Genomic DNA, 20,957 nt, shown 5'->3' on the forward strand with positions numbered 1-20,957 from the left:
GTGTGCACGCGTACAAGCAAACCTAAACTCTGCCGTGTACAGTCTGTACGCGCACACGAACCTCGAGTTTAAAACCGAACCTTGCACCCCGGGTACAAACCCCGTGCAAGCCGACGACGCAGAAAAGAGAGAAAAATAGTTCCCTCACGCTCCCTCTGCTGTAAAGCGGTGTTTCATTCTCCGCTGCAGTCACACTACAGTGTTTGCCACAGAGAGAGTGAGAAGCAGTCATTTTTTCGTCTCTTTATACGCTCTTCGCTCGCACGGCGTTGTACCCGATGTGTGCACCCCGTGTTTACACCGCGTGTAAACTTGAGTGCGCCGTGCGGGGAGAACTCGAACATGGCAGCCTGGTATGTTTGAGGTTCATTTGCACTGAAAACTTGTACGGCGTGTACGGCGTGCGCGCGTTTCGGGAAGACTGGTTCCTGTCGTTGTCGTCCAGTCCAGACGCTTAGCGGAGGCAGCTGGCCAGTCAACGGATCTGGCTGTTGGCAACGCAGGGTTACATTGAGGACGATTGATTCCGACGAGGACACGAACATTTCTACGACGGGTTCGAGCTGGAAGTGCCACGCGTCGAACGTGTTGAACGAGCTGTGTCCGACGTTGTCCGGAGCCCAATTAAGTATTCGGCCATAAAATCGGTCATAGAATTTTTCGGTATGAAGGGCATTTCGACTGAGTAGAGGAAATTAAAGAGATTTCTTTTATAGCGGTCATTGAAGCAAAGCGCCGTCATAATAGGAATTTCCGATAATGCATTTATGTTTATCAATTTGAACACACTTTCCTGTTTGTAACAATTTTCCTATTATTTTTTGTGTATTTCCGCCATCAACTCAATTAACCTACGATAGAAAAGCTTTTCTTCGCATGAAATCATACATTACGCCTGAAAGTTAGCTATCAACGAACACACCACACAATACATTGCTCGAATCAGTGCCCGGGAACGATCGTAAGCTTACCGTTTTCTCTTTGATCGAGTTTCAACTGAAAGCTCTTCCAGTTTCTGCTACTCTCCGTATAGTGTCGCTGCAGGTAAGTTTGATGTATTATCGCTCAAGTTGGCGCTGTCGTGCTAACTTGTCGCAGGTGCATTTTTGACCAAATTGATGTAAGAATGCCATTACCCAGTCACGACGTTCTAGCAGGATTCTAGCAGAGTTCTCACAGAGTTGGATATTCTTACAGCATTCTAGCAAAAATGTTCAACCGTTCTAGCAGGATTCTGGCAGAACCAGCTCTGCTAGAATATTTCGTGACTGGGTAGTGTAGTATTTAAATCCAAGCTAACATTTCAAAAGGGCGTAATATTGAATGTTTAAATCTTTTAAAATGTCAGTCTTGTTTAAAAATTAGAAAATATTGTTTTCGAAAAAATCGAAAAATTCACAAATGATTCATATTTCAACATTGTAAATCGGACCATTAGTTGCTAAGATATCGACGTTAGAAAATGGTGAGTTGTTTGGGTGAGACTTAGAAAACATAAATTTTTCTGTTTTCAAATCTTTGCATGGCAATATCTCAGCAACTAAAGGTCGTATGAACAAAGTTCAAAAAAGCAAAACATAGATAATTTTCTCAGCTTTTCAAAAATATTTTTTTCAAAGGTGGGCAAACAAGGGCACTTATTTTAAAAAATGAATAACTGCGACTATTTTCAAAAAAGTTACCTAAAAATGGCTTTAACTTGAAAACGGTGCACTTTATCAAAATTTCACTAAAGTACTCTTTGATTTCAAATAAAATTTAACATTGAAAAACGATTTTTTTTGCGGCCAATATTTCGATTTATTGTTTATACTGTCGAGTATAATTTTTTTTCAGTGTAGTCCTACCCATACTTACAACTTTGTTGAAGATACCAAATCGATCAAAAAATTCCTTCAAAAGATACAGATATTTGAATTTTCATACCTACATCATTTTTGTATGGCCAGCCGCCAAATTTTTATGGAAAATTATATGGACAAACTAATGATGCAAAATGGCTTCTTTTGGCATACCAAAAGCACCAAAATTGTTTCCAATTGGATAAAAAATACAAAAATTATTTTAAAAAAAGAGAATTGCTGTTTTATAATTTTATATATATATTTTTTATATTTTTTTATATTCACGTATTAAATATCCAAAAATTAAAAAAAGCACTCAAGAAGAATAATAAATAAAATTTAAAGCACGAATCAACAGTATAAGTATTTGTATAAACCTAACAGAGTTTATTAGGCCAGCGAAAGAAGGTCAATGCTGCCAAAAATAAATGAATTAAAATCAACAAAAACAACATCAGAGCTTGAAAAACCTACCAAATAGAAAAATACATAAAAATGACTTGAAATTATTTTTTTTGCAATTCCGTCGTGAAACTACTTACTTTTCCTGTCATTCTTGAACGACGAAATAGCCTACTTTTCTGTACCAAAAATAAAAGAATCGAATAGCAACACTTTTCAAAATAAATGCTGAAAAGTTCTACTTTTCAGCACTGAAATGGGTGCTGAAAAGTTGAACTTTTCAGCACTTGTTTCGAAAAGTAACACTTTTCAACATTTTTTTGATTTAAACGATTCATTGACAAAATACAAGAAAATTTGACTTAAAATTCACTCAATGGGTGTTTTTCGGAATTGCAAAAAATGTTGTATGGAACTCGTTGCAAAACTTGATTTTTTCAGCACTCGACGTATTTATCCAACTCGGTGAACCTCGTTGGATAAATGTACGACTCGTGCTGAAAAAATCCTCTTTTTTCAACTTGTTGCATAAACTACTATTTTAGTTTTTAACTTTTTTTGTTTTTCTTTTTTAGTTTATTGAATGTTAATCAAAACTCGAGTCCACCAAACGATGTAGATTTAAAGTTGTGCAATACGTGAGATCTCTGATATGAAATTTTGAGATAATCATCGGGTTGGAGTTTGACTTGTTTAATGACTCTTTGCCAATGTTGTAAAAATGTATTTTTTGGGGCAACATAAACACGAAAATCTGTTGTTTTACAGTGGAATCTCTGGCTGTCGATCTTCTCGATATCAATATTGCTCCAGCTGTCAATAAGTTGTTCAGTCCCTTCAAATAGATTGCTTTGATTTTTCAATCTATAATTAAATTTTGATTACTCCCGCTCTCGACCGTCCCATCAATATCGACAACGAGAGAGTCCGCTACTAAAAGTGGCTTCAAAAATTGTCTAAAACAATCAAGAAAATGGTAAAAGTAGGGGAAATCTTCGTATCTTTGGCAGGTTAAGCACTCGCTCCTAACTCCATCCAATTAGCTGATTTTTACTATTAAAATAACTAATTTTGCACAACTTTTGATAGAAACTTGCTTGCTCACTTTTAATTGAGCTATTTATCACTCGATTTCAGTTAAAAACGCTTTTAATGAGCTGTAATCGAATGTCAAAGTGCTGATATGGCAACATTAGAGGCACGCTGGAATTAGATGCTGTTCCCCTAAATACTCGGAATTGATAAAGAAAAAGTCAAAACAAACAATGTTAAAGTTTTTGAAGAACAAAATTATGTACAGATCTTGAATTTATTTTTGAATATCCGATTCACAGTATTGATCAAAAAACCGTAATATCTCTGCAACATTTGAACCTTTCAACACAATTTTTTAATAATTTTTTTTGCTTACGCAATAATCATTTCTTAAACGTAATTGTCGCAGTCTCCAAATTTGATTAATGAACCTATTGAAAACAATTATGCACACGAAGACACAAAAATCGGCACGGATGCAGGTACTTTACAAATCAAACACACCGAGTTTGCAGGTCAATCTTATTATGCGAATTTAGAAAATTCAAAGCGTATGATAATTTTGCTGTACAAAATTGGCACGGTAAACGTATTAAAAGTAATGTTCAAGACTCAATTCTTTTTAAAATAAAATTAAAAGTAATTGGAAACCAAACAAACAATCAAAACCGAATGACCGCGGATATCAATTGCGTTTAGGGGGAGAGGGGGTAATATGCACCCCCGGGCAAAATGCACCCCCTGTTTTTCTTGGTATTTGGAAGAATTGTTCGGGAAAAAATCATAAAAATTGAAAGCTTATTATTGCTAAACCATGCTGGAAAAATTTGAGCTTTGTAGTTTAGCTTAAGTTATTTGAAAAACATTATAATGTTGTGTTTTCATCTAATTTTCATTGAACTTTCATTATGATTTTTGGACAATATAAAAAGCATTTATTGATATTGTAAGCTTTGAAACAGATAGTTTTTGCCATAATCTTCATTATTCTGTAGATAGATGAGTCCAAAAACATCAAAAAATGTATTTTTAATTAAATTTTCTACAAAAAGCATAGTCGGGGCAAAATGCACCGCTGTGAAGCTCCTTTGTAAAAACAGCGGTGTCATCTAGTGGTGACTAGTGAAAACTGCTTTTACCCGGTGCATTTTGCCCCAATTAGGTTTTACGCCGACTCGATTTGGAGGTTAGAAAGGAGTGCACTGTTTATATGGACTATATGTTTATATGGAGACCATGTAAACAGTGCACACGAGCTGTCAAATGACGTCACGGTGTAAAACCTAATGTTGCGGTGCATATTGAGAGATTCGACAGAAACGTGCACGCATCCTGGTGGCGAGTAGAAGCACTACGCAACGATGTTCGGAATGACAGCGTGCTTGGAAATATTTTTTTTTTGCAGTTTTTGATTTTTATTTCCTTCAAATATTTTTTAACGTTAATGAAAGTTATTGTAAAGTGTGGCAATCGCATAAACGAATTGAATGATGTATAAATCATAGGGGCTGAGTTAATTTTTCATGTTTTTTCCTCAAATTTACCAAAAAGATCTTTTGAAAAATTGATTTAAATAAGATTTATTTGATTGATAATGCTCCTTATGTGTGTATTATTGATAGAACAAACTATAAGAGTCATATTACAGCATAATTACAATAATTTTCTCAAAAAATTGCTAGTTATTCGAATTTTTTCCAAAAATTTCCAAAAAATCACCAAAATGCATTTTTGAGGTCAATATTTTGGTCAAACGGGAAGAAAAGTAAAGTTTAGACACTTTTACATAATATTTCATCATTACTTTTAACTTTTGTAACATTTAACTCAAGCTATCCAAAATATCGATCATCTTTTTAGAAAAATCGTTTAAATAAAATTCCAGTCACAATTAATCACGCATTATGATCGTTAGCGAAATTGCCACACTTTGCAATACCCCACTTTTCTGAAAATGCTTGATTTTTCATTATAAACGCGATTTTTCCCAAAAAACTGCTCAAACTGTATGGGGGCTGTCATTCCGAACACTGCTGGAACAACAGCGAACCTAGCGGAAAAAAACGTCGTCGAACTCTTCAATTGCCCCGCATGGTTGATTGAAATGAATCAGAAATGTTTTTAGAAATTTTATATTTTCGAACAAATTTGAGGTTTTTTAAGACTTTTTTCACATGGATGACAAAGAATAATAGTTGGTTTAGAACATCGAACATAATTCTTCCACAGTACTGCTGTAATGGTTGAAAAATCACAGTTTTCCCTTAAGGGGTGCATATTACCCCCTCTCCCCTTAAATGATCTGTAGTGAGTTCGAATTTGTCGTGGTGAGTTTCTGATCACTCAAACTGACCGTTAAATATTGATCGATAGATTTTTTTTAATGCGCGTCTAATTGTCTGTGTGTAGTTATGGTTTTCTTAATTTGAAAATATTATTATATTTTTCTAAAACTTTTTTTGAATAATGTTTAAAATTGAATGAATTCGTGTAGAAAATATTATAATATCCATAGGTTCATACCAAGCAATCGATCATAATTTGAATCAGCAAAACAGCCATAAATCATGATGTAAACAATACATCGAGGTTTGCCAGTAAAGCCAGGGTGGGCCTGCCCGCTCGACATGCACCTGTTTGTAATACTAAACTGTCCAATTCATGTGAGGAAAGGCACTTTTAATCGATCGCTAAACGAGCCTCGTTTATGCCCATCGTTGTCGCTGAAGAGTCGATCCACCTCGTAACGATATCACCTCTACTGCTGCTGCTAAATGAAGTGTGAGCTGTTTTCCTCATTGAAAGTCTCCGCCACCGAAACCAGTTCTGGAAGCTCCTCGAACGACTCCACTTCCCAGATTATGCAACACACCTGGCCACGGGGACATCACCTGGGTCTGTCTGAGGTGGTGATGTCTGTGACATGGATCTTCGTTATATTGACGAACGATCGGTTTGAACAGCTTGTCGATCATCCGCTTGGCCGGAAATTGGCGCGGCTCATGACCATTTTGGAGAGAGCGATAATCGTTAAACGGAATCGACGCGGACAGGTTCCGGATTTCCCTCAAATGGGGTGGCCTACTTGCGGGTTGGACGATATTGGAACGTTGTTGGTTGGACTCTTAGTTGATGACCTAATTAAGCTTGTTTGTTTGACGGTGGCGGAAGCTATGAGAAGTTATTATGCAATGATTGAAGACACTATAAACAACATTTTATTACATAATATTTGATAGCAAAACAGAAAAAAATAGTCAATAAACAACCCAACTCTCATAAGCAAATCCTTAAATCACGCTCTCGACAGCATAAACCGATTACGCACCTGATTTGCATTGACTCCCATTGACACAGATTGTTCAGCAATTGCATTCCGTGCATAAACAAAACCCACTCTGATTCAAATTCGCAAACTCGATCTCGATGGAGCAACCCGGTGAATGACGCAACAACTGCCAGGAAAAGAACCTCGCTGAATGAATTTTGCAAAAACACAGCCAAGATGAGTCCTCTTCTTGCGATCTCACGTCACACGCGTTGATCGATCGACCACGTGGGTAAGGTTTTATGCATGATCAACGGCAGCGATCGTCGATCACGTGCGCCATTTCTCCGCCGATGACCACAAGCTCGAACGGCGCAACAACGGTTGCGTTTTATGCTGCGGAATGTTTTGCGCCCTTCTTCGCCGGTATGCTGTCAATGCTGGATTTATGGCTTTTGGTGGAGATAACTCTTTGCGAGACTAGTACATGTTTTTCTACAACTCCATAATGTCTTCAACTTTTTTTTTGAAACAGCAAGACAAAAAATAAATGTATTGAATTGTTAGTATTTGAATTTTATTTTCAAAATTTGCAAAAGATATAATTTTTAATATTTATAACAATAAAATCGGATACTCTCACATTTTCTCCTAATAATTTGTTCGATTTTCTGCTTATTTAAACAGAAACAGAACTAAATTCATAACCAAGACAAATTCGTGTTTTTAGCCTTTTTAAAAGATTGACCTTGATTTAAAAAATCTTAACTATTTATATTGTAAAGAAAAGAAAATTTCACAAAGTTTTATTTTAAATAATTAAAAGAATAAAACAAACAGTTTCCATGACACTAAGAAAACTAATTAAAAAAAAAACATAGAGAGGCTGCATCTCAACAAATAGTTAAACACTGTAAATTGTAGGAATATTTGTTTTTTTTTTGTTAGAGTTTTTTCACAGAATTTTTTTTTTAATAAAAAATATAGTGAAGTCTTGAAAGGTTATTTAAAATTAAGTTTGTCGACATTAATTTCCATTAATTCCAAAAATTACAATTTTTCAAAAATGCATTCATTTGATACCTAATCAAAAGATGCTTTTAAAAACTTATTTTTTTGTTAAAGTTAAACAAAACAAAACAAAACAAAACAAAACAAAACAAAACAAAACAAAACAAAACAAAACAAAACAAAACAAAACAAAACAAAACAAAACAAAACAAAACAAAACAAAACAAAACAAAACAAAACAAAACAAAACAAAACAAAACAAAACAAAACAAAACAAAACAAAACAAAACAAAACAAAACAAAACAAAACAAAACAAAACAAAACAAAACAAAACAAAACAAAACAAAACAAAACAAAACACAACAAAACAAAACAAAACAAAACAAAACAAAACAAAACAAAACAAAACAAAACAAAACAAAACAAAACAAAACAAAACAAAACAAAACAAAACAAAACAAAACAAAACAAAACAAAACAAAACAAAACAAAACAAAACAAAACAAAACAAAACAAAACAAAACAAAACAAAACAAAACAAAACAAAACAAAACAAAACAAAACAAAACAAAACAAAACAAAACAAAACAAAACAAAACAAAACAAAACAAAACAAAACAAAACAAAACAAAACAAAACAAAACAAAACAAAACAAAACAAAACAAAACAAAACAAAACAAAACAAAACAAAACAAAACAAAACAAAACAAAACAAAACAAAACAAAACAAAACAAAACAAAACAAAACAAAACAAAACAAAACAAAACAAAACAAAACAAAACAAAACAAAACAAAACAAAACAAAACAAAACAAAACAAAACAAAACAAAACAAAACAAAACAAAACAAAACAAAACAAAACAAAACAAAACAAAACAAAACAAAACAAAACAAAACAAAACAAAACAAAACAAAACAAAACAAAACAAAACAAAACAAAAAAAAACAAAACAAAACAAAACAAAACAAAACAAAACAAAACAAAACAAAACAAAACAAAACAAAACAAAACAAAACAAAACAAAACAAAACAAAACAAAACAAAACAAAACAAAACAAAACAAAACAAAACAAAACAAAACAAAACAAAACAAAACAAAACAAAACAAAACAAAACAAAACAAAACAAAACAAAACAAAACAAAACAAAACAAAACAAAACAAAACAAAACAAAACAAAACAAAACAAAACAAAACAAAACAAAACAAAACAAAACAAAACAAAACAAAACAAAACAAAACAAAACAAAACAAAACAAAACAAAACAAAACAAAACAAAACAAAACAAAACAAAACAAAACAAAACAAAACAAAACAAAACAAAACAAAACAAAACAAAACAAAACAAAACAAAACAAAACAAAACAAAACAAAACAAAACAAAACAAAACAAAACAAAACAAAACAAAACAAAACAAAACAAAACAAAACAAAACAAAACAAAACAAAACAAAACAAAACAAAACAAAACAAAACAAAACAAAACAAAACAAAACAAAACAAAACAAAACAAAACAAAACAAAACAAAACAAAACAAAACAAAACAAAACAAAACAAAACAAAACAAAACAAAACAAAACAAAACAAAACAAAACAAAACAAAACAAAACAAAACAAAACAAAACAAAACAAAACAAAACAAAACAGTTTTGTTTTTAGTTTTTAGTTTTTAGTTTTTAGTTTTTAGTTTTTAGTTTTTAGTTTTTAGTTTTTAGTTTTTAGTTTTTAGTTTTTAGTTTTTAGTTTTTAGTTTTTAGTTTTTAGTTTTTAGTTTTTAGTTTTTAGTTTTTAGTTTTTAGTTTTTAGTTTTTAGTTTTTAGTTTTTAGTTTTTAGTTTTTAGTTTTTAGTTTTTAGTTTTTAGTTTTTAGTTTTTAGTTTTTAGTTTTTAGTTTTTAGTTTTTAGTTTTTAGTTTTTAGTTTTTTAGTTTTTAGTTTTTAGTTTTTAGTTTTTAGTTTTTAGTTTTTAGTTTTTAGTTTTTAGTTTTTAGTTTTTAGTTTTAGTTTTTAGTTTTTAGTTTTTAGTTTTTAGTTTTTAGTTTTTAGTTTTTAGTTTTAGTTTTTAGTTTTTAGTTTTTAGTTTTTAGTTTTTAGTTTTTAGTTTTTAGTTTTTAGTTTTTAGTTTTTAGTTTTTAGTTTTTAGTTTTTAGTTTTTAGTTTTTAGTTTTTAGTTTTTAGTTTTTAGTTTTTAGTTTTTAGTTTTTAGTTTTTAGTTTTTAGTTTTTAGTTTTTAGTTTTTAGTTTTTAGTTTTTAGTTTTTAGTTTTTAGTTTTTAGTTTTTAGTTTTTAGTTTTTAGTTTTAGTTTTTAGTTTTTAGTTTTTATTTTTTAGTTTTTAGTTTTTAGTTTTTAGTTTTTAGTTTTTAGTTTTTAGTTTTTAGTTTTTAGTTTTTAGTTTTTAGTTTTTAGTTTTTAGTTTTTAGTTTTTAGTTTTTAGTTTTTAGTTTTTAGTTTTTAGTTTTTAGTTTTTAGTTTTTAGTTTTTAGTTTTTAGTTTTTAGTTTTTAGTTTTTAGTTTTTAGTTTTAGTTTTTAGTTTTTAGTTTTTAGTTTTTAGTTTTTAGTTTTTAGTTTTTAGTTTTTAGTTTTTAGTTTTTAGTTTTTAGTTTTAAGTTTTTAGTTTTTAGTTTTTAGTTTTTAGTTTTTAGTTTTTAGTTTTTAGTTTTTAGTTTTTAGTTTTTAGTTTTTAGTTTTTAGTTTTTAGTTTTTAGTTTTTAGTTTTTAGTTTTTAGTTTTTAGTTTTAGTTTTTAGTTTTTAGTTTTTAGTTTTTAGTTTTTAGTTTTTAGTTTTTAGTTTTTAGTTTTTAGTTTTTAGTTTTTAGTTTTTAGTTTTTAGTTTTTAGTTTTTAGTTTTTAGTTTTTAGTTTTTAGTTTTTAGTTTTTAGTTTTTAGTTTTTAGTTTTTAGTTTTTAGTTTTTAGTTTTTAGTTTTTAGTTTTTAGTTTTTAGTTTTTAGTTTTTAGTTTTTAGTTTTTAGTTTTTAGTTTTTAGTTTTTAGTAGGTCGCAACGAGCCACTCTCGTGCGTGTTCAAGCAGATGTTCATCGGGGCTGTCAAGAAAAGGTAGAAGTAGATGTTTACTCTGGTAAACGTTTGTCGATCGCATATCGATTACCAATCGGCTGAAGAGACCTCTACCGTACCACCGTGGTCGATATCTGATGGTCGCGGTTCGGAGCCACCAGAGCCTACCTGCATGCCATATTACGTGAACAATTTAAAGAGTTTTGCCGATTTTGCAACGCTACAATAGCTGAAGCAGAAACAAACGCTCAGGGGCTGCTGCTGCCGCTGGCCACAATTGGATGATTGATGAGTGGAGATGCAAATTTGTAGGTGATTAGGTCGGCCCGCGGAGCCATGTGATCTTTTCTTGTCGCACACTGTCGGCCCACGTGGGCTTCTGAGGAGAGCAAAAAACATGTGCATCAGTAATGTCGGTCAAGCCCCGGCTTGGTCAAGTGCCCAGCAGCATAGCTGAGAAGGTGCCAAAACACAACAACCTAATTACCAGCCACATACCAAGAGGTACACGGAGGGAACTTTTCAGGTTGTCAACGAAATTATTTGTTTACAAATTTGTAATCAGTGTTGTCGTATGTTAAGTTGATATCATTACTTTTTTTTAAATGAAATTTCTTTCCGTGTATCCACCAATTGTGAGTACCCTTGGCAAGTACGTTTGATGATATCGCACACGACGTGCGATTGGAAATCAATTAAAATGAAATTAGCTTGATTTGCCCGATAGTCGCACTTCCAACGGTCGCCGGCAGCCAAATCACGTCGCACCTTAAAATTGGAGCAGGTTTCGCACATGCGTTTCCGCGTGCGCCGCCGTGAGAAGTATGTTTATTACCTTTTTTTTTGCGTGACACAGATGCAGCTCATGTCTGCTCAGATGTTGCCAAGTCGGTATCACATCATAGGCCCGTGGCCTATTTGCATGATATGACGAGACCATCAGCCCCAACGCAAACGGATCTTGGAGAGCCGTTGAAACTGGAACTGGAATTCATTGCACGCATTTCCCGGCTTGGTGCGGCGCAGAAAAATTATGATGCTTATGTAAGGACTTCGGGTTGTACCAGTTTGTACTGTGATGACGCCTGCGGGTTGTGTCATTTTGCAGAAAAGTTCCTAATCGGTATGCTGCGTTTGTTTGGTCTGGTCTGGCAGCACTTCCGAGAGGTCCAAGGATGGTGTGAACAAATAAGAGATTCATTGCTTTAAATGTTCAACATTTCAATTTGAAGCCTTTGCTTAGATTTTTTTTAACATCCAGAAATTATTTATAATAAATAGATGCAGGTTCTCTGGGACTCTGATAAATGATGAATATTAATATTTTTTTTATTTTCTTAAATCTTTGCATACGAGCAATTTTTTTTAAATCACAAAATTGTTTTAATTTTTCCGCTAATTGATCCATACTTTATGTACTAATGTCCTTTTATTTTTGTCGTTTAAATACTTCAAAATTACGTGAAATTTTCCCAGAATTCCGAATATGACAATATTTAGATCAAAAAGTGCCGCTATGGAAGCGTACAGGGCAAAAACTAACGTTCTAAAATGTTTTTATCGAAAAATCAAAAAACTATGGAAAAAACTGCGATTGGCCAAAAAGTTAATACCGTAGGCTTGTAGTCCATTAATTCCCTAACTTTTGACCTACGAGCAATTCTCTACGAAATCGGTATTTTTTTTTTCAATTTTAATTTATGTATTTTTTAATCCGGCTGAAACTTTTTTGGTGCCTTCGGTATGGCCAAAGAAGCCATTTTGCATTATTAGTTTGTCCATATTCCAAGCAAATTTGGCAGCTGTCTATACAAAAATGATGCATGAAAATTCAAAAATCTGTACTTTTGAAGGAATTTTTTGATCGATTCGGTGTTTTAGGCAAACTTGTAGGTATGGATATGGACTACACTGAAAAAAAAGGTAAAAAAAAAATTGGTGATTTTTTATTAAATTTTTTGTCACTTGAACTTGATTTGCAAAAAACACTACTTTTAATTTTTTTCATTTTTTGATATGTTTTAGAGGACATCAAATGCCAACTTTTCTGAAATTTCCAGGTTGTGCAAAAAATCGTTGACCGAGTTATGAATTTTTGAATCAATACTGTTTTTTTTTCAAAAAATCATAACATTGGCTGCAAAAAATTTTCAACTTCATTTTTCGATGCAAAATCAAATTTGTACTGTGGTGAAATTTTGATAAAGTGCATTTTTTTCAAGATAAAGTCATTTATTGGTAACTTTTTTTGAAAATAGTCGCAGTTTATCATTTTTTAAATTAGTTCACATGTTTGCCCACATTTGACAAAAATATTTTTGAAAAGCTGAGAAAATTCTCTATATTTTGCTTTTTTGAACTTTGGTGATACGATCCTTAGTTGCTGAGATATTTCCATGCAAAGGTTAAAAAACAGGAAAATTTATGTTTTCTAAGTCTCACCCAAACACCCCACCATTTTCTAATGTCGATATCTCAGCAACTAATGGTCCGATTTACAATGTTAAAATTTGAAACATTCGAGAAATTTTCCGATCATTTCGAAAAAATATATTTTTTAAATTTTTAAACCAAGAGAAACATTTTAAAAGGGCGTAATATTGAATGTTTGGCCCTTTTGCTGCCAAATTTGTATGGAAAATTTTATGGACAAACTAATGATGCAAAATGGCTTCTTTTGGCATACCGAAGACACCAAAATAGTTTCAGTCGGATTAAAAAATACCAAATAAATCGAATGACCGTAATCTGAGAGAACTGCTCCTTTGGGTGTTGGAGGCTGTTGCAAAAAGATATTAGGGTTTTAAAAAAATCAATTTTTAACAATAATTCGCAACAGCGATGAGAAAAAGTTAAACCAATCATAAATGTCTATGTCACATTTTTAAGAGCTTCAAAAGACCTTTCGAATGCATTTAAGAGAGTTGAAATTGATGAAGCTTTAAGTAAATGCGAGCAATTTTAAGTTATTTAAATGTTTTTTGGACCTCAAACTTCAAATTTTACCCCACTTCCCTTTGTCGTAGAGGGCTCATATTTGGCATTAATTAATTTATATATAGATAAACAAGCTCTGAAAGTTTCATCCAAATCGGAGCACCTCGATACGACCTGTTACACATTGGTGAAAAACTCGCTCTTAATATCGATAAATTTCTACCTCATATTCTCATGGAAAAATAATTGTTATTTCAAAAAAGTGATTAAAAATGTTTGGAAATATTTTTTTTTATAGAAAAAAGCATTCATTTAGAAAATCCGCATTTCCCACTTATCAAGTTAATCTGCAACAAAACAGTTCAAATAAAATCACAGAATCGCCTCCAAACTCTCACTTTCGTTGGTGCAACGTTGCTCCGGACACCACTCCGACGCCTTCGACGACAGTGGTTCCTCGAAAGGACCAGTCAAACCACTTTCCCACGTCGGTTGAGCAATCGCGATGTGACCAGAAGTGACTCTGGTTTTTTTTTTTTGCAATTGCAGCACATACACACACATGCATGTATCAAAGCTAAGGGAAGCTATTGATTGGTGATAATGAATTCAAATCAGGACCTGCGGGGATCGTCGGAACGCGCCTTGCCGTCGAAACATTTCTTCGAAAGTCTGCAGGCCGGACCAGAAGCGTGCAAACTTTTTATGCTTCTGCTACACGTATGGATCATCCCTAAGTTACGTGGCGGCAACAAATATGAGCAAAACAAAAATTGTTCAGGGACACCCCCCTATTCCGCCCAGTAAGCTGCATCGCTCTGCTGTAAGTGATGAAGTGCGTGACGCCAGTTCGCGTAATCGCCGGGCGGGCAGGTCTTGGCCAGGGCCCGAGCAAACCGGGTGACCAGGGCGACCCGACACGGCCGGTGTTATGTAGCAGAGGCTTTTTTACGTTTTACGCATTTTTTTTAATGTTTTGCAAAATGCAATCCGCAACCAACTGGTTTTTGCACTTGCAGAGGGTAGGTTCATCTGGTGTGGGTAGAGTCGTTGATTCCGGTTGGCCGGAGGTCTTCCATCAGGAGAGTGTATTGAAGGCAATGAGCGGCCCCGTTTAATTTGCTGGAATTGCTGTTATCAAGGAGTAAATTAGTTTGTTAATTTAAGAGATTATTTCATGCCGGGAGTTTGGAAGCAGCATTGGATAATGGTCTCTTTTCAATTTGAATTATGTTAAGTTAAGAAAAAAACATTTTATCAAAAAATCTTCTTAAACGAATCAAAAACTCACCTGAAATAAAAAAATCTTCCATAAATAATAACTACGTTAGCTAACGTTTGTTTACCGCCTTGCCCTGATAAAAGTCTGACTAACAGGATATCGAAAACAAATAAAATTATAATACTGTCAAATAAAATTATAATTACTGTCAAAATATTTACCTTTTTTGACAAAAGTGGCAGTGTAGCAATCTATTTGCCATCGGTAAATCCACACCAACTGTTGTCACGAACTTTCAACTTTTGCAGAAATAGGGGTTTTCCTACTCAGTTTATGTTAATTTAAAACTATAGTTTTTGAAAAGCCTTGGAAGGAAGAATCCAAGAAGAAACAAGATCTGAAATTTTTTAAAAGGTTCAATTAACAAAAACATTTTTGTTGCGCAGATGCACTTTGAAAATAGAACCAAAGTTTCAGATTTTTTTCCGTTTTGTGTCAAATAGTATCAATATAAAATAAATACTCGTCTTATTTTGGGTAGACGATATTTGCCAGTAAAACCAATGCATAATACACGTGGGAAATTTAATTACAAAGTTTTTTCTCAATGATTAAGGTCAGGGGTTTTTAAAAACACCTAAAAAGCAAATAACAAATCTTTGTTTAATGAACTCGAAAAATGCAATTTAGAGACTCCAGAGCCGAAATATTTGATTCTTAGTAAGAGAAAATGTTCAATTCTCTTTTTTTATCTATAAAATAATAAACTGTAATGATTTTTTTTTTAATATTAGCATTTCTACAGTGAAAATCTAACTAACAGTTTCCGAAACAACATAATTTGAAAAAAATGTTATTGAAACTATTTTTTCACAAAATATCAGCAAATTTTATAAAATCTTTCGAAGCTTCTTGAAATATTTTTTGCAAGGAGTTTTTTATAACAATATTATTAAATTGCAATAACTAAACACTTTTCAATTCAATTTTATGCTTCTGTGCGGATAACTTGAAAGCCATTGTGAATCGCAAATTTTATTTTACACCAAAATGATCATTGAAATTTTGTTTTACAACTCAAGTAACATTTTTTTCCAGGAGTTCTACAAGAGCACTTCAAGATAGCTACAGCATAGCAGTTTGGACCGCGGTAGGATAAAACTCTCTTCAAGTACTCTTCCAAACTCCTGAAGAAGTTTTGAAGAGAATTTTATCCTACCGCGGTCCAAACTGCTATGCTGTAGCTATCTTGAAGAGCTCTTGTAGAACTCCTGGAAAAAAATGTTACTTGGGAATATATTAGATTTTTCCTAAAATCAAATATTTAAAAAAAATATCATAACTATGTTACCAGCTTCTGCACCATTCTAAAAACTAGCACACAAAAATATTCCTTTTTCAGCAATATCATTGAGAAACTACTTACTTTTCTGGCATTCTTGAACGATAAACGGCTTATTTTTCTCTACTAAAATTTATTTGAAAAAAAGAAAAGTAATACTTTTCAAGTCAAGAGCTGAAAATCTCTTCTTTTCAGTATGGAATTGGGTGCTGAATAGTTGAATCAATTTGTGTATTGATTTAAAGCCAATTTAAAAAAAAATCTGGAAAGGGTTCAAGAATCATATTTTTCTGTATTTAAAACATTTTTCCAGAAATCATATCTATGATTTTGGAAGTGATTTTCTATTACAATTTCCTCATTTTTAAACAGAAAGTTTTACTTTAGACATAAGTTTTCCTAAGTAAAACAAAAAACCACAAAAAATGTGGAATTATTCCTTTCTCTAAAGTTTTACAGCAATTTCCCACGAAAACAGCATGGATAAAAGAAATGTGCTTGGATCGGGCTAAAAATCGGACAGGATTGGACTCTATTGGCAATAAATAGATCCTTTTTTACCATTAGGTTGCGCCGTGTTAGGGTGGTCAAAAATTGCCATTTTCGTGATGTTTCGTAAATCCACATTTTACAAAAAATCATAACTTTGCGTCATTTCAAACAATTTCAGTAGTCTTGGATGCAATTTGAAAGGTGATTAGTTGGCAATTCATGGAAAAATAGTTTGATGAGCGAAAAAGTCAGCCTAACATTTGAAAAGGTCGAATGAAACTTTAAAATGCCGTTTTGAGGGTGTCTGGACCATAGAGCTTATATCTAAATGTATTTTTATCGGATTTCTCGGACAAGTTTACGTAAAAATCTCAAATTGGGTAAGGACAACAGGATTCTGAGATAGGGGGAGAAGGGTAATATGCACCCCGGGACAAACTGCACCTACTGCTTTTCTCGGTATTGGGAAGAATTTTCCGGGAAAAATCATAGAAATTCGAAGCTTAACATTGCAATACCAAGCTGGGAAAATTTGAGCATCATTTTGTATAAAACAGCTTAAGTTATTTGAAAAACTTAAAAATGTTGTGTTTTCGCATAATTTTCATTGAACTTTCATTATAATTTTTTGACAATATTAATAGCATTTATTGATATTGTAATTGTTGATTTATATAGGTTTTGCCATAATCTTCATTATTCTATAGACAGACGAGTCCAAAATCATAAAAAAATGTATTTTTAATTAAATTTTCTGCAAAAGCGTAGTTGGGGCAAAATGCACCATCACGGTGGTGCTCGAGGATCTTTAGTAAAAACAGCGGTGTCATCTAGTGGTGACTAGTGAAAACTGCTTTAACCCGGTGCATTTTGCCCCGTTGTTGTAGGGGGAGAGGGGGTCATATGCACCCCCTAAGGAAAAACTGTGATTTCTCAACCATTACAGCATTACTGTGGAAGAATTTTCTTCGATGTTCTAAAACAACTATTATTCTTCGTCATCCAAGTGAAAAAAGTCTTAAAAAACCTCAAAATTGTTCGAAAATATCAAATTTCTAAAAACACTTTCGATTCATTTCAAACAACCATGCGGGGCAATATGCACCGCAACATTGGGGCAAAATGCACTAAAACAACGGGGCAAAATGCACCACAACATGGGGCAAAATGCACCGGGTAAAAGCAGTTTTCACTAGTCACCACTAGATGACACCGCTGTTTTTACAAAGGAGCTTCACAGCGGTGCATTTTGCCCCGGCCACGTTTTTTGCAGAAAATTTAATAAAAAATGCATTTTTTGATGTTTTTGGACTCATCTATCTACAGAATTGTGAAGATTATGGCAAAAACTATACACCTCAACACTTACAATAACAATAAATGCTTTTTATATTGTCCAAAAATCATAATGAAAGTTCAATGAAAATTAGATGAAAACACAACATTTTAAAGTTTTGCAAATAACTTAAGATGTTTTTATACTACGATGCTCAAATTGTTCCAGCATGTTTTAGCAACGTTAAGCTTCCAATTTCTATGATTTTTTCCCCGTAAATTCTTCCAAATACCGAGAAAAGCAGGGGGTGCATTTTGCCCCGGGGGTGCATATTACCCCCTCTCCCCCTAGTGCATTTTGCCCCAATGTTTTGGTGCACATTGCCCTGCATCGTTCTTTGAAATGAATCAAAAATGTATTTAAAAATTTTATATAGTCGATTCATTTTGAGGGTTTTTATAGACTTTTTCCTCATGGATGATGAAGAATAATAGTTATTTTAGAACATTGAACAAAATTCTTCCACAGCAATGCTGTTATGGTAGAGAAATCACAGTTTTCCCTTAGGGGGTGCATATTACCCCCTCTCCCTCTGTGATTTAAAAAAAAATAAAAACTGGGGTTTTAGGCACGCCACGCGCAAAATTGATTTTTTACGCTTAAACTGCGATAAATTTAAATTTTTAGCGATGACCAGCTTTTTGATTTATAAAAATTGAAAGCAAAATTTGAAAAATAAATACATTAGATTGATATTGTTTAAGAGAAATATTAATGATATTGTGACGAAATCTTATGGGTAATTCTCCGCCAACTCACACAGCAGTTGCCCCGACCCCTCTTCGATTTGCGTGAAACTTTGTCCTAAGGGGTAACTTTTGTCCCTGATCACGAATCCGAGGTCCGTTTTTTGATATCTCGTGACGGAGGGGCGGTACGACCCCTTCCATTTTTGAACATGCGAAAAAAGAGGTGTTTTTCAATAATTTGCAGCCTGAAACGGTGATGAGATAGAAATTTGGTGTCAAAGGGACTTTTATGTAAAATTAGACGCCCGATTTGATGGCGTACTCAGAATTCCGAAAAAACGTATTTTTCATCGAAAAAAACACTAAAAAAGTTTTAAAAATTCTCCCATTTTCCGTTACTCGACTGTAAAAAATTTTGGAACATGTCATTTTATGGGAAATTTAATGTACTTTTCGAATCTACATTGTCCCAGAAGGGTCATTTTTTCATTTAGAACAAAATTTTTCATTTTAAAATTTCGTGTTTTTTCTAACTTTGCAGGGTTATTTTTTAGAGTGTAACAATGTTCTACAAAGTTGTAGAGCAGACAATTACAAAATTTTTGATATATAGACATAAGGGGTTTGCTTATAAACATCACAAGTTATCACGATTTTACGAAAAAAAGTTTTAAAAAAGTTGGTCGTCATCGATCATGGCCGTTCATGGTCACCCGCGACAGACACGGACGACGAAACAAAGAGAAACGCAAAAAGTAACTTTTTCAAAACTTTTTTTCGTAAAATCGCGATAACTTGTGATGTTTATAAGCAAACCCCTTATGTCTATATATCAAAATTTTTGTAATTGTCTGCTCTACAACTTTGTACAACATTGTTACACTCTAAAAAACAACCCTGCAAAGTTAGAAAAAACACGAAATTTTAAAATAAAAAATTTTGTTCTAAATGAAAAAATGACCCTTCTGGGTCAATGTAGATTCGAAAAGTACATTAAATTTCCCATAAAATGACATGTTCCAAAATTTTTTACAGTCGAGTAACGGAAAATGGGAGAATTTTTAAAACTTTTTTAGTGTTTTTTTCGATGAAAAATACGTTTTTTCGGAATTCTGAGTACGCCATCAAATCGGGCGTCTAATTTTACATAAAAGTCCCTTTGACACCAAATTTCTATCTCATCACCGTTTCAGGCTGCAAATTATTGAAAAACACCTCTTTTTTCGCATGTTCAAAAATGGAAGGGGTCGTACCGCCCCTCCGTCACGAGATATCAAAAAACGGACCTCGAATTCGTGATCAGGGACAAAAGTTACCCCTTAGGACAAAGTTTCACGCAAATCGAAGAGGGGTCGGGGCAACTTTTCCCGATTTCGTGTGAGTTGGTAGAGAATTACCCTTATATTTAAATTTAAATTGGACACGTTTCATTCCAGTAACAAAACATAAATTCATAAGATCAACATTCAAATTAACCATACATCTGCAAAAAAGCAACATGTATTGAGCACGTGCGGAGTTCATCAAAAGTGTACTGCCCCAAATGATGATAATTTATCCAAAAATGCAGAACAAGAAGAAAAGATTGTTGCTCTTTGTGATCCGCTCGAGAGTTCAAGCAGAAAGGAATGGTTTCCTCTCAATATCGCACCGTCACTGCGCGCGCAGAACAAAGCCGGAATTGCGAGGAGATCCATCGCCAATAACCACTGTGATTATTCGCAGCCTGTGTGAATGTGTCAAGGACTTTCCAGCCGTTCAACGTGTTCTGAGCTTTCGATTCTTTTTGTTCTCGTTTTGGAGATATTCGCGCGTGGCCAAAGCAATTGATCGCGATGGGCGCGAAAAATTTAAACAAGTTCAAACGTGCACTCACTCACTCACTCTTTGGGGTGAGAGTTTTGTGTCGGAGGTGTCCAGCAGTCTGACTGACCGACGCACGTTAAATGGCCAATTATTTGGATCGGTGGCCGGAATTTGAAGACAAAAGCTGTGAAATGTGGGGTTGCGAAATAATAGACCGAATAACAACCAAATTGGATAAGTGTATGTTTGGAAATTTGGGGACGTGGGGGTGGATGAATCTTGAATGCGAGCAATCGTTTGGTACATTTGTATGCAAAAGCAAAAAGGTGGAGAAATTGGCAGAAACAAAGTTAGGGAATTGGCGCCATTCCCAGACGAGCTACGTAATTGATAGTTTGATGATTGCGCAGATAAGATAGTCTTTAGAAATACTTCCGTCAACGAATTTTAATCAACTGAAGGTTTCAATATTTGGCATACATTTTGCCAAGTAAAAAAAAAAGAAAGACATGTGAGAAAATTTAAACAATTCATCACGGAAATAAATATTG

Source organism: Culex pipiens, chromosome 2, assembly GCF_016801865.2.
Source record: "Culex pipiens pallens isolate TS chromosome 2, TS_CPP_V2, whole genome shotgun sequence".
NCBI lineage: Eukaryota > Metazoa > Arthropoda > Insecta > Diptera > Culicidae > Culex > Culex pipiens.